The following is a 13,733-nucleotide window of genomic DNA, read 5'->3' on the forward strand; positions in this document are numbered from 1 at the left end:
GCATTCCTAAATTAAGATTTATGAATGGGTAGCTAGTCATGTGGGCACTGGGAATACGTCACAAAGGGTTTTTTCATCATTATTTGGGGACTAAGAAAGCATAGAGCCTACCAGATCCTGATGATTATGAAACGACATCTATTAACTACAAAACCCTTGATGATAGATAAGTGATTCACTACATAGTACAGTCTAGGTAGGGTCAGTGAAAAGATGGGAGAAATTGCAAGAGCCCAAGATGGCGTCAGTTATGCTGCCAGCCACACAGGTAGCCACTACTCTGCCCTCTGTATCTACATATTTGTTTTTTGTTTCATTTGGTTTGTTCATTTATTTTTTTTATATCCCACATATGAGTGAAATCATACAATATTTTTCTTTCTTCTGACATTTCACTTAGCATAATACCCTCAAGATCCATCCATGTTTTTGTAAATGGCAAGATTTCATCTTTTTTATGGCCGAGATGTAATCTATTATATATAAAGAAGATGTGAGAGATATATATCTCATATTCATGATTATATGGTTTTCCTCATCATTGATATAGTGAATTACACTGATTAATTTTTGAATATTGAACTAATCTTGCATTCCTAGGATAAAACCCACTCAGATATGATGTATTTTTCTTATTATATATTATTGAATTTGATTTGCTCAAATTTTGTTAAGAACTTTTGCATTAGTGTTTCTGAAGTACATTGGCATATAGTTTTCTTATAAAATTTTTGTTTGATTTTGGTATAGAGTAATGCTGACCACTTCATGAATGATTTGGAAAATAGTCTCTCCTCTTTAATTTCCTGGAAGAGTTTGTGGAGAATTGACTCATTTTGTCTTTAAATATTTATTGGAATACTCCCATGAAGCCAGTTGGGCCTGGAGTTTTCTTTGTAGAAATGTTTTCAATAAATTCAATTTCTTTAATCAATATAAGGCTAAACAGGTTACCTATTTCTTCTTATTGAGCTTCAATAGTTTATGTCTTTCAAGGACTTTTACCATTTCACCTAAGTTGTGAAATTTGTTGGCATAAATTTCACGACTTTTCCCCAATATATATTAAAAATACTATAAAGCCTCTAGAATGAAAACAATGTAATATTGGTACATGAATAGAAAAGAAACCAGTGGAATAGATCAGAGAAAGTCTAGAAAGAGACTCATATATTTGGCAATTTAGTATATGACAAAGTATAGGGCATTTCAAATTATTGGGGTAAAGATGTACTTTAAAAAATTTATTTTGGTAAAATATCCACAGCATAAAATTGATCATTTGAGCCATTTTGGGGTATACAGTTTAGTGGTATTAAATACATTCATATTGTGGAACTTCCCTGGTGACTCAGATGGTAAAGAATCTGCCTGCAAAAAAAAAAAAAAAAAAGAATCTGCCTGCAATGCAGGAGACCCGGGTTCAATCCCTGGGTCTGGAAGACCATGGACAGAGGAGCCTGGTAGGCTACAGTCCATGGGGGTCACAAAGAGTTGGACACGACTGAGCGACTAACTCTTTCACTTTCAGAGACTTAAACTCTTACATGCTGAATGGTGTGGCAAAAAAAAAAAAATGCATTCATGTTGTACAACCATCACCACATCCATTTTCAGCACTGTTTCTTAATAGACTTTTTTTAAAATGCTACCATTTATTCATTTAGTATTTTAGTTATTACAAGACCATTTCTTTTTACTGCCTCAAAAATCCTCTGTGTTCTTTGTATTCATCCCCCTTTCCCCTAATTCCTGGCAACCACTGACCTTTTTACTGTCTCCATGGTTGTGCCTTTTCCAGAGTGTCATATAGTTGGAATCAAACAGTATGTAGCCTTTTCAGATGGGCTTCAGTCACTTATTAATATACATTTAAGCTTCCTCCATGTCTTTTTCTGACTGGATAGCTCACTTCTTTTCTGTATTGAATCACGTTCCATTGTTGGGATATACCACAGTTTATCCATTCATCTATTGAAGGACATCTTGGTTGCTTCCAAATTTTGGCAAGTATGAATCAAGCAGCTATAAACATCTGTGTGCATGTTTTTTCGTGGACATAAGTTTTCAGTTCCTTTGGGTAAATATCAAGAAGCACAAGTAGTAGATCATATGATAAGTATATGTTTAGTTTTCTAAGAAACCACCAAATGATTTTCCAAAGTGGTGGTATCATTTTGCATTCCCACAGGTGATGAATGAGAGTATCAGTGGTGAATTGGAGAAGAACTATATTCAATATCCTGTAATAAACCATAATGGAAAAGGTCATGTATACTTATACACGTATATATATATACATATATGGGCTTCTCTGGTGACTCAGTGGTAAAGAATCCAAAGAATCCACCTGCCAATGCAGGAGACATGGGTTTTATCCCTGGATCATGGGAAGAAAATTTCCTTCTGGAGGAGGAAATGGCTACCCACCCCAGTATTCTTGCCTGGAGAATCCCATGGACTGAGGAGCCTGGTGGGTATAGTCCATGGGATCACAAAGAGTCGGCATGGCTTAGTGACTGAGCATGCATGCAGTGCAAGCATAAAACCTCATATGTTGATAAAAACTGTGTACTAGGCTGGTTAACGGCTACAATCCCTTGCATTCTAGTATTCACTTTGCAATGTATCCCTGCCCTTCATTCCTTCCATCCAAGGGTGGGTCTATTTCTTCACCCACCTACCCCAGAGTCTAGACTGGCCTTGTAACCTGCTTTGGCCAGTAGCAGTAGATGGAAGTGACTTGAGACTCCCACAGTCAGTTCAGGAAGCTTGAGGCTTCTGCCTTGATTCTCTCAGAAAGTTCTGGTTGCCATATAAAGGAGTCCACTTATGTTTTTTAGAACATAAAAAGCCATGGAGAAGAGGAGACCTGAGGAGCCCTAGTCCATAGCCAGATATGTGAGTCAGGTTATCTGGAATCTTCCAGCTCAGCTGATTCTCCCTCTTGAATGAGTCTAGTCAAAACTGGCAAGAGGAAGTACCCAACCAACCAGCACAATCATAACACATCATAAACTATTACTGTTTTGGGCCACTATCCCTTGGAGTGGCTTGTTACACAAGAAAAGGTAATTAAAACTGGAGTTCAATTTATCATTAAAACATGAAAAACCATAATAGGCAGAGGAAGTGGGTGGGGGTAGAGAGGAAACAAAATTGGCCTTACCTTGATAATTACTGAAGCTGGGGATTCATTATCTACTCATCTATTTTTGTATATATTTGAAATTTTCCATAGTAAAAAGTAAAAAATAAAAGGGAGGGTTAGAAAGATTTCATTGGAAAAATGTGGCTCTTCTCTGGTGTCCCAGTATTGCTAGGATTCCATGCTACCGATGCAGGGGGCCAGGGGTCCATCCCTGGTGGGGGAACTAGACCCTCAATATGGCAACTAAAGATCCCACATGATGCAACTAAAACCCAGTGCAGCTAAATAAATAAATATATTTTTTAAATGTATATGTCTATTTTTGTTTTTTAGCTATACCACTGGGCATGTGGGTTCTTAGTTCCCAGCACCCCGGCTTTGGAAGAGTCGAGTCTTAACCACTGGATCGCCAGGGAGGTCCCTTAAAATGTATATGCATACTCGATATTCAACACATTTAATTTTTTTTACAGGATTACATAATACACAGAATGAAATACATTTTTTCCCCCAGCAGGCCACATTTTGACTCTCCAAATACTCTCCAGTTCACCCCTGAATGTCATAGAGATATTACATAAAATTTCTGGGTGTGTCATGAGACCAACAAGGATGAGAAACCAGCTCCTAAGGCAGTTGGGGGCCCCCAGCAGGCAGGACTCAGCGGGGCAGGAGCCCCCAACCCCGCAGCCTGGAGTATGAGGAGACGATGAGGAAGCTCAGCTTGGGGCAGCCCGCTCTGCCTTCCTTCCTTCCTTCCTGCCGCATCACGGCAAGACTGTACCCAGGCCCGCCTGCCCTGCACGACAGCAAGGCCTTGGGCTCCGGGGGAGGGTGAGAGTGGGGCTGAAAGCGGCTGGAAAAGGCGGACCAGCCTGAATTTCAGCCCTCCATCCTTGCAAGGGGACAGGCGAGCCACCCTGGGGCTAAAGGTCGCTCTGGAGCTCTCCGGGATTCAGCCCCTCTGAGTCACGCTCTCCCGGAACCCCGGCATCCCCGGGCTCAGATTCTAGACTGTAACGCCTGCGGGCAGCCCCGAAGTGAAGGAGCGCAGCTGGGCGCCCGGCAGTCCGGGAGGTGGGGCGGCTTGCGACCGCCTTGTTGATCCCGTCCCTGCTTCCTTCAAGAATGACTGATGGCGAGTTCTCTGGCCTCGAAACCACTCTCTCAGCAAGCCCTTTCCTTCCAAGGACGCCAGGAACCCGCGGAGGAGCGGGGAAGAAGGTGGGGAGTCGGGGGGGGGGGCGGGGAGGGAGGAAGAGGAATGAATTGCATTGGCCCGTCGTCTCCGCAGCGGAAGATGCTGACACCCTCCGTCCAGCCCCCTCCCCGGGGGCCCTGCGTCCCCCTTCCCCCTGCCAGGCTGCAAACACACGAGCACACAGACCCGCGCACTAGAACATAAACAAGGTTATTTCATTTCTTCCTTTTAATTTTTTTTAAATTAAAAAAAAATTTTTTTTTGCACACTAATAAATAAACTACTGCAACAACAACAGAAAAAGCAAGCGGAATCCAAATATCCTCTCGGTTGCCATTTGGTTATATAAGAAGGACGAATTAAGGCGAGCTGGCGGTAAAGAGTCGCTCCAAATCCGAGCCCCTGCACCGGCCTTAAATCAAAAGGGAAAGTGGGGCAGAGTTCTGCCAGCAGCAAACATGATCTGCTTCTGGGGAGAGGACTGTCACAGGTCACAGAACTCGGCCCAGCTCAAAGTCCGCAGCCCCTGCACACCTCCGGGAACCCTCGCTCGGGGTTGTTCTGCAGGGATGGGCTCCAGGCAGCTTCCTTTGTAAGGTGGCCCCCACCCCCAGCCCGCGGGTCGAGCTGCTGGGGGAGGGAGCAAACACCCGCCCCAAGGTACTGGACCACCGGCGCCCCTTTGCCCAGGAATTTAGGATTGGGATGGAGAAAAAGAAAACAGTGTTTATGAAGAGCCAGAAAGCGGTCTGTGTAAGTAGGGGGATTGTGGGAGGCTGTGAGCCTGAGGAGGGGAGCTGTGTGAAAGAACAAAAGGCTGAGGCGGGGCGAGAGAAAGAGAGAGAGAGAGAGAATATAAAGATTGCTGGCTAGAGAGGGACAGGCCACAGGAATTCTGCTTGAACTCCCTGCTGCCTTCCAGGCCTTTCCGAGCCCCAACGGCTGCCTTCTCTCATTTTCCAGAACAAAAATCTCTGTCTTCTGTTTCACCAGACACCTATAACCTTCTTCGGAGGTTCAGGAAGCTTGAAACTTCCGGTACTTGTACTCAGAATTCTAAATAATATGCCCTCAAATTGAAGCTTTCTTTCTCATTTTACTTAGTTTTTTTTTTTTTTTAAGAGCAGTTTTAGGTTCTCAGCAAAATCGAGGGGAAGGTGCAGAGATTTCTGGTATAACTCCTGCTCTCCCCCCTGCCACACACACACACAGCCTCCTCCATTATCAACATCTCCCCTAGAGTGGTATGTTTGTTCCAGCTGATGAACCTACACTGACACACCATCATCACCCGAAGTCCCGAGTTTACATTATGGTTCACTCTTGGCGTTGTGTGGGTTCGGATAAACGTATAATGACCTGTATCCACCATTTTAGGGTTTTAGTGTGTGCTCAGTCATGTCCGACTCTTTGCAACCCCATGGACTGTAGCCGGCCAGGCTTCTTTGTCCGTGGGATTTCCCAAGCAAGAACACTGAAGTGGGTTGCCATTCCTACTCTAAGGGATCAAACCCGAGTCTCCTGTGTCTCCTGCATTGGCAGGCGACTTCTTTACCGCTTGAGCCATCGGGAAAGCCAAAGCCGTACAAGAGGCCACTGCTCTAAAAATCCTCTGTGCTTCTCCTGCTCATCCCTCCCCCACCTCCAGCAACTGCTAATCCTTTTACTGTGTCCATAGCTTTGTGTTTTCCAGAATATCATATAGTTGGAATTTTGCAGTATGTATGGCTTTTTGGATTGGTTTCTCTCACTTAGTAATTCATCTTACTTTTGTGGTAAAAGTTTGCTGCTTACATTTTCCTAACCCTTCTCTCCTTTAGTACGCAGTCCATAATACCTTCCAGTTGAGGGAAAAAAGCTTATGTCAGGCTTACAAATAAATTGGAAACAAATGTTTTTCCTTTGGGAAAAGGAAAATTCATACTTCCTGCATACTGGAAACTAGAAATCCTTGTGTTTCCAGTTTCAGCCACAGTCCAAACTTTTTCTTTTTTTAAATTTTTATTGGACTATAATTTATAACATTAGTTTCAGATATACAGCAAAGTGAATCAGTTATACATATGTACATATATCCACTCTTTTTAGGTTCTTTTCCCATATAGGTCATTACAGAGTATCGGGGAGAATTCCCTGTGCTATTATCTATTTTATAAGTGTGTGTGTGTGCACGCTCAGTCGCTCAGTTGTGTCTGATTCTTTGCGACCCCATGGACTGTTGTCCCCCAGGATCTTCTGCCCAGGGAATTTTCCAGGCAAGAATACTGGAGTGGGTTGCCATTCCCTTCTCCAGGGGATCTTCCCGACTCAGGGATTGAACTCGAGTCTCCTGCATCAGCAGGCAGATTCTTTACCACTGAGCCACCAGGAAGCCCACTTTACATATAATACTGTGTATATGTCAAAGTCCAGCCTTTCTAAAGCATTCTCTGACTTCATCTTCCGGAGCAGGGATTTTTAAAACCCAAGGACGCATGCTCAGAATCATGGCCGCTTCGCTCAAGAATGGGCATGACCTGAGGCCTGGCATCCATGGGGCCATCCTAAGGGCTGCCTCTCCTCACCTGGGCAGGATGGTCCCACCTGCAATATACAGAGCCTGGCCATGCTCTGCCTGGAGGCAAAATCACAGGGGCCTGTTTCAGGAGGACTGGTAAAGACTCATCCCACCCTTACTTCTCTGGAAATCATGATCATGGTGCTGTGGCAGTGTTTCCCTCACCTCCTCCTCACACAGCCTCCTTCTCCCATCAGCCAGAATCATAACAACAACAGCAATCAACATTTACCGACTGCTAATTACATGCCAGGCACCTGGCTCAGCCCCTTTTATGTATGTATTTAATCCTCATGACCCGATGAAGCAGGTAACAGTAGTGTCCCCCATTTTTATAACTGAGGAAGCTGAGGCACCGAAAGATTCAGTCACATGCTCAAAGTCACACAAGCCTCGAAGTAGCCTAACCAGGAGTTAAGACCAGACAGCCTAGTTTCAGAGTTCATGGTTATAAATTGCTGTGTAACGAATTACTCCAAAATGTGGCAGATTAAAACAATGGACAGTTATTATTATCACACGTGTCTTCTGAGGGGCAGGAATCTGGATGCTCAGGGGAGCTTATGGGGAAGGCTACTGTCAAGCTGGCAGCCAGGGCTGTGGTCTCCCAAGACTTGACTGGGCCTACAGGATCTGCTTCTGACCTCATTCATGTGGCTGTGTTGGCAGGATGCCTCAGTGCCTTGACACGTGGGCCTCTCTGTGGGGCTGCTCCAGACAAGCATTCCCGCAGCCCGAGGGATGAGGGGAAGAGAGATTGAGAGATGAGCCACCCTGCCTTTTATGACCTAGTCTCCTGGTCACCCATCATCATTTCTGCCTTATTCTTCTCTTAAGTCCAACCTACACTCAACAGGAGGGCTTACACAAAGGCATGAACCCCAGAAAGCACCAGAAAGCAGAGATCACTGGAGGCCATCTTGGAGACTGGCTACCACAGGTGTGAAGAGGAGCTAAACAAAAGGACCATGTCCACAGAAAAACCTAAAACCTGCTCTAGAGGTGACGGCAAAGAGCTAGCATGCAGAAATTAGAAACAAAGGATTATATGTACACATAGTACCAGGGACGCTTCTGAAAAACTTAGTGCAAAAAGAAACAGGATGAATTATAGAACACAGTGCCATTAATGTAATTTCAAAATATATTCATACAGGTGCCATTCATCTCAATTGCAAAAACAGGAACCCTAATTGATGCTGTTAGAAGTCTGGACAAATTGCCCTTGGAGAGGAGCTTCTGGAACACTCATCATATTGTCTTTTTTGGGCTGGGAGCTAGTTACACAGCTGTACTCATTTTATGGAAATCCATCCAGCTGTGCACTTATGATGTGTGCATTTTCCATATGTCTGTTACATGGCTATACAATTTACATTAAAACCAAAAATACATTCATGGAAAACACCAGTACCCATTTTGTAAGAGCCTATGTAAAGGAAAAGATATACATTAAAATGATGGTCTATGGGGGGATGGAAGTGGGGAATGGAGATCAAAAGGAAATACACACACTCACACACACACACACACACACACACACGACAGGTCTTATGCGATCGTTGTTGTTGATATACCACAGAGCAGTGTTATTAATTTGACCCTCTGCACCTGAGGTTAAATAAGATAACAAAAAAGCTGTGTTTATGATCTCACATTCAGGTGGACCACAGGAGAACTTAATTTTTTTATGGTGCTTATAAAATTAGTCTGTCTCCATCTACCCAGATACCTAAGGTCCCTCACCCATCAATGCTCCCAAATCAAAAAGAGTTGATCCCAGAGGCTCCGCCAGCCTCTGCAGAAGCTGCTCAGGTCAACACCCACCCCAGCTGAGTTACTTAGTGGGGAGGAAAGATGCACTCTAATCAAATCCCCGGAAAGACTTAAAAGAGCTTAGCAAATTCTCACACTCAAGCTGCATCCCATTACCCTGGAGAGCTCATTAAAGCAGAGTGCTGGGCCCCTCCCTCGGAGTTTCTGAATTTGCATTTCTAACAAGTTCCCAGGTCCTGCTGCTGCCGGTGGGCCCAGAAGCTCACCTTGAAAATCACTGGTGCTACAGAGGAGGAGGAGAAGTATGGCTACTGCCATTTCTGATTAGCAAGTTTTCCACCCCCAGGGCAATCCCAGGTTCTAGAACAAACCTCAGCCCTGGCTGCTGTCTAACCGGGTGGTGTGTCCTGAGAAACGGAGCTAATCCCAGAGACAATAGAGGAAGCTTTGTGAAGGGGAGATCTCTGGGCTTGGAGATATCAACACTCACCTTTTGCAGCCAGCCCCACCCTCCATCCTGCGTAAGAGGTAATGGTCTGAGCTTTCTGCTGAGAAATCTGGGCCACAGCCATGTTCACTAGAGTGGTAGTCTCAGGGAAAACATCGGTGTAAAACCAAGCAGAACCCTGTAGGGTCCTCCTGGGTACCAAAGCCCCCCCATGTTTCCCATTTCTTGTTTGTAGAGAAAAAGCTTTAATCTCGTAGGCCTTCCGTGAGTTCCAAAGAGTAAACTCAAGCTCTTACTAATTAGGGAAGTAAGGGAACTCAGAAACAAAGGGAAAGCAGTTAAGCAAGAAAAATAATGATAGCTTAAACAACAGTGAGCAATGAAGCAGAGTCCTGGTTCCTCCTCTCAGAACAGACATAACAAAAAAAAATAAAAAGAACAGACATAACAATCTGACACATACATTTTTAGTTGTTCCATTGAAATGAAGACCCCCAACCCAGGTAGAGGATGGCGACCACACGCCAACCACAAGCAGGTAGACCCCAGACTGGTTGGAACCAGAAGGTTGATGATTAAATTTCCTGACACAGTATGGAGGTTCCTTAAAAAACTAAAAATAGAGCTACCATATAATCCAGCAATCTCACTCCTGGGCAGATTGCTGGAAAAGATGAAAACTCTAACTCAAAAAGATGCATGCACCCCCATGTTCATAGTAGCACGATTTACAATAGCCAAGACATGGAAACAACCTAAATGTCCATCAACAGAAGAGTGGATGAAGATGTGGTACATATATACAATTGAATGTTGCTCAGCCATAACAAAGAATGAAATAATGCCAATTGCAGCAACATGTATGGACCTAGAGATTGTCATACTGAGTGAAGTAAGTTAGAAAAAGACAAATATATGATATCACTTGTATGTGGAATCTAAAAAAGGTACAAATGAACTTATATAAAAAACAGAAATAGAGTTACAGTGTAGAAACTAAATTTATGGTTAACTGGGGGAGGGATAAACTGGAAGATTGGGATTGACATATACATACATATACATATACATACATACATACATATACATATGTGAAATAGATGACTAACAAGGACTTGTATGCTTGTTATTGAACACTACTCAATACTCTGTAATTGCCTGGGAATTGCATGGGGAAAGAATCTAAAAAAGAATGGATATATGCATAACTGATTCAGTTTGCTGTATACCTGAAACTAACACAACATTGTAAATCAATTATATCCAATAAAATTTTTTTTAAGTGTTCTGAAACACCACCCTGTTACCACACCATCAACCAATTAGAAGGACGTTTACAAGCTACAACCCTCACCCCAAATGTTACTTTAAAAACCCTTCCCTGAAAGCCATGGGGGAGTTTGAGTTCTTTAAGCATTAGAACTTAGCCAGTGCCCCTTCCTGCCCTCTCTGATGAATGCTTCTCCCTCCTGTTACTCCCTTGTTGGCCGGAAGGACCTCTTCCGTCAACCCAGGTTTTCTCTAAAGACTGGAAAGAGGACTTGCCTGGAATAATTTAGTTTTGTTTTGCTTTGCTTCGTTTTGTTTTGATTGAAGTATAGTTGATTTACAATGTTGTGTTAGTTTCTGGTGTATAGCAAAGTGATTCAGTTATACATATACATATTCTTTTTCATATTCTTTTCCATTATGGTTTATCACAGGACATTGAATATAGTTCCCTGTATTACGCAGTAGGACCTTGTTGTGTATTTTATTTTATTTTTTATTTTTTTATTTTATATATTGGAGAAGGAAATGGCAATCCACTCCAGTACTATTGCCTGGAAAATCCCATGGAGAGGGGAGCCTGGTAGAGGCTACAGTCCATGGGGTCGCAAAGAGTCAGACACAACTGAGCGACTTCACTATATAGCAGTGTGTATATGTTAATCCCAATCTCCTAATTTATCCCTCCCTGTTTGGTTAACCATAAGTTTGTTTTCTATGTCTATGAGTCTGTTTCTGTTTTGTAAATAAGTTCATTTGTAGCATTTTTTTAGATTCCACATGTATTATATCATATGATATTTGTCTTTGTCTGACTTAGTTCACTTAGTTAATCTCTAGGTCCATCCATGTTGTTGCAAATAGAATTATTTCAGTATTTTGATGGCTGAGTAATATTCCATTGTATATATATACATCACAACTTATTTATTCACTCATCAGTCAATGAACATTTAGTTTACTTCCATGTCTTGGCTGTTGTAAACAGTGAGAGCAGCTCATTTTTGACCCTTCAGAGGCCCTAAGGCAAGGAGCTACACGGGCCTGGCCAGCTTGCCCAGAGCATATAAAAGACTAGTTCAGTACTTCATCCTGCTGAGAGTGATCAGTTGGGACAAACGTGGGAATGCTAAGGAACTTAAACTTTATTTTGTAGGCATTAGAGGCTACTAGAGTTTTTTCAAGAAGGAAAGTGTCATGACCAGTTGTGTCTTTTAGAAAATAATTCTGGAGGCAGTGAGAAGATGGGACTAGAATGGGAAGGTTCGAAAACAAGGACACTACTTGGTAGGTGCCTGCCAGGTTCTCAAAGAGAAACAGTGAGGCAGTCCAGATGGAATCTTAAGGGAACTTGGTTATAAAACTAATAGAATGTGATGTTGGAAGTGGGAGATAGAGAGGAAAAAGTGAGTCTGCATTTTCTACATTTAGTGGCTAGATGATTTCTAGCATTAATTGAGTACATATTATACATCTGACATTATTCTAAGTGCTTTACACGCACTAATTCGTTTAATCCTCCTGCACTAGGTGTGACTATTACCACCATTCCCATTTTACAGGTAAGAAAACTGAGGCTCCAAGAAGTTAACTTGCTTAAGGACACATAACTGGTAAGTGGAGGAGCCAGAATGCAAAATGAGGCAGTTTAGCTTCAGACACTCTGCTTTTAATCATTACACTCTGCCATGGCACTTGACAGTCCTAGGGATGTCATTTGTGATGTCTGCCAATCCTCACCATCTTCTGAGTGAGACTGTCCCAGCTACGGCCCCCTGGAAGGTGGTTTTCAATGAAACACCTGACTCCACCCACTTTCAAAGGCCAATCAGATGAGCGTGAGCACTTAACCTGAGACAAATAAATCCACAAGCCCAGACAAGATTTCCTCTCACTTGGTGATTAAAACTAGGACATGCTGAGGAACTCATCGGATAATAGTGGGAGCAGAAGCTAAAAGGTCATGATGTGGGTAGGCCCTGAGTCAGCAGAGGTTATGAGGGAACAGAAAGGATGAATGAGTAAGCCTAGGATGTGATCATCAGAGAGAGAAGACAGCAGATTGCCCAAGAGCTGGGGAGATGTGATGAGAAGGTGGCCTGGAAGAGTCTCAGGCTTCTGCTAACCTGGCTTCTTTCTGCCTTTGGTGGCCTGAAGAGGCCCTGTGGCCTGTATGCCTGATTTCCACACATGGGACCTACAGCTGACCTCTCTGAGGAAAAACTGTTTTCTATAATCTAAAAAGTCCCAATTAAACTGGAGATACTGTCAACAGAGAGAGGGACGACAGAGGAGGAGGAGCTGAGAAGGAGATGTCCATAGAGGAGGCCTTTGAAAAGTTCCAAATACACCCGGGTCTAGAAGGCCACCTGCATGCATAGGGATGTGCACGTGCCTAGGAGAGACCTGAGAAAGTCCTCATCTCTCAGTTCTGACTGAGCTTGAGGCTCTGTGCCAACAGGAAGTGAAGGCTATGGCAGAGTTGTCAACTGCCTGACTGAGCACTGAACAACAAATACACAAAGCCCTCCAGCAATGACTGAGAGACTTATTAGTTCCAGACACTTAAGGACATCGCTGGCCATTCACTAGCTGACCACTAAGCTGATGAGCAGACTTCAGCGGCCACTCATAAAAAAGAATATTTTACAGAATTGGTTCAGAAACAAACAATAAGAATACACAGCAGCAACAATAACTAACGTTGGAATGGGGGAGACTATGATTTCCACAGTTGTCATATTATTTAAGTGTCCAATTTTCAACAAATTTATGAAAATAGAAAGAACTCAGAACTCAGAGGGATCATAGTTACACCCATCTGTAAATATACTAAAAAGCATTGAATTGTACACTTTAAATGGGTGAGGGAATTCCCTAGTGGCCCAGTGGTTAGGATTTCACGCTTCCACTGCCAGGGGCCTGGGTTCAGTCCCTGGTTGGGGAACTAAGATCCTGAAAACTGTGTGATGCAGCCAAAAAAAAAAAAAAGTTAAAAAATAAAAATGAGGGCTTCCCTGGTGGCTCAGTGGTAAAGAATCTGCATGCCAGTGCAGGAGACACAGGTTCGATTCCTGCTGCAGCAAGATCCCATATGCCTCGGAGCAACTAAGACCGTGTGCCACCACTTTTGAGCCTGTGCTCCGGAGCCCAGGAGCTGCAAATACTCAGCCCATGTGCCACAACTAGTGAAGCCCATGTGGCCTAGCGCCTTTGCTCCACAACAAGAGAAGTCACGACGAGAGGCCCACACACCACAGCTAGAGAGTAGCCCCCACTCTCTGCAACTAGAGAAAAGTCTGGGTAGCAATGAAGATCCAACACAGTCAAA

At 43.3% G+C, this 13,733-nt stretch overlaps 1 long non-coding RNA gene across 5 annotated transcripts in view; it reads left to right on the forward strand.

The window, feature by feature from the left end:
* The first annotated feature begins 4,420 nt into the window (after window positions 1-4,420).
* Window positions 4,421-13,733, forward strand: part of LOC110122200 (uncharacterized) — a 34,012-nt gene continuing 24,699 nt past the window's right edge. For 2 of the 5 annotated variants that reach the window (XR_011485770.1, XR_011485773.1), the window contains exons 1-2: window positions 4,421-5,105; window positions 11,965-12,015. This is a non-coding gene — a long non-coding RNA (uncharacterized lncRNA). The remainder of the gene's footprint in view (window positions 5,106-11,964; window positions 12,016-13,733) is intronic. The other 3 variants (XR_011485771.1, XR_011485772.1, XR_011485769.1) reach the window with 3 other exon arrangements.

Source organism: Odocoileus virginianus, chromosome X, assembly GCF_023699985.2.
Source record: "Odocoileus virginianus isolate 20LAN1187 ecotype Illinois chromosome X, Ovbor_1.2, whole genome shotgun sequence".
Lineage (NCBI taxonomy): Eukaryota > Metazoa > Chordata > Mammalia > Artiodactyla > Cervidae > Odocoileus > Odocoileus virginianus.